Below are 1,403 nucleotides of genomic sequence, written 5' to 3'. Positions count from 1 at the left end.
TGCAAGCCACCAGAGCTACCTTTTTTATAAGAAAAGACAAATTAATTTTTTTTATGCAATCCACCACAGCTACCTTAATACAGTCAGTCAATAAAGTTTAGGTACAACGAGTTTTTTTCAATACGGGCAACTATTTTTTAAATATTTTAGTTTTCGGTAATTTTTTATAAAAATATGGTCAATTCTACAACAAAATCCCCAAAAATCAGAGTTCCAAACCTTGTGCAAAATTTAAGAAAATTCTGCAAAATAATTCACTTTCTATATACGCTCTCTAGAAAAAGTTTTTTAGCCCGTTCAATTTTAGTATAATGAAGTGCAAGTGTGAGGAATCTAGGACTTACCAAACAACAAAAAAAATTTGCTAAATATCAATGGTAAGTCCTAGCTACCTCAAACTTGCACTTTGTTATACTAAAATTGAATGGGCTAATAACTGAGTACTTAACTTTTTTCTAAAGAGTGCAAATTGCAAATACTTGGATGGAAATTCGCAGTTTTCTTTAATTTTGCATAAGGTTTGGAACTCTGATTTTTGGGGGTTTTGGTGTAGAATTGACCGTCTATATCTATATCTATATCTATATCTATATCTATATCTATTTCTATATCTATATCTATATCTATACTTCTATATCTATACTATTATATAAAATTGATTATATGGAGTACGTTTGTAACGACTTATTTCTCAAAGTACTAAACCGATTTTAATATTTTTTTTTTTAAAACGAAGCATTTGTAAAAAGGCGCAGAGTGGCATACTTATATTTTTTATTCTTGGAAGATAAGCACCCTTTTTTTGGGTGTAAAGTTACAAAAAATTACAAAGACGTACAAGCATAAGCCTATTTGGTTGCCAAATACATCGCATAGCTACGCGAAAAATCTGTACATCAGTGCCGATCAAGCACGAGCTCACAGGGGCAAAAGAGATGTGTATGAGCGACGTGACTGCGCTATACCACATACATACATACATAAGCGTATTTGAGCTAAACAGCGATCACTGATTGAACATGCTAAATACATACATATGTATGTGTGTACACATTTATAACCGAAAGGCAAAGAATCGCTTCGAAGTCATGTGCAGTATGTGGTTGACACAACATACTAATCATATGTATGTATGTATCCATGATTCAGTAATACAAGGTTCGATAAACTGACAGTTGTCTCTCTCGCACCGCTCCCTTAGCAATGGCACTGTGTTCCTTCTTTGCACATTTACATGGAAACAGTGTAGCTTTGGTGTGAAATAGAAGTATAAGCGTTTGTGCAATATGTTTATTTGTATATGCATATGAAGCATATTTAACTGATGAAAACATAAGCATTGGATGTTTACATCAGTCTCATAGTAGTCTTATTTTAATTTTGAGTCATTTTGCAGTTTTTAT

At 32.4% G+C, this 1,403-nt stretch overlaps 1 protein-coding gene across 1 annotated transcript in view; it reads left to right on the top strand.

The window, feature by feature from the left end:
• LOC118734129 overlaps positions 1-1,403 on the top strand; it is a gene marked incomplete in the record, with an annotated part of 275,636 nt that overhangs the window by 253,094 nt on the left and 21,139 nt on the right.

Source organism: Rhagoletis pomonella, unplaced genomic scaffold, assembly GCF_013731165.1.
Source record: "Rhagoletis pomonella isolate Grant_MI unplaced genomic scaffold, Rhpom_1.0 Rhpom_scaffold_00002, whole genome shotgun sequence".
Taxonomy (NCBI): Eukaryota; Metazoa; Arthropoda; class Insecta; order Diptera; family Tephritidae; genus Rhagoletis; species Rhagoletis pomonella.
Note: the sequence above shows the minus strand (reverse complement) of the source record. Positions and strands in the feature narration are given on the sequence as shown.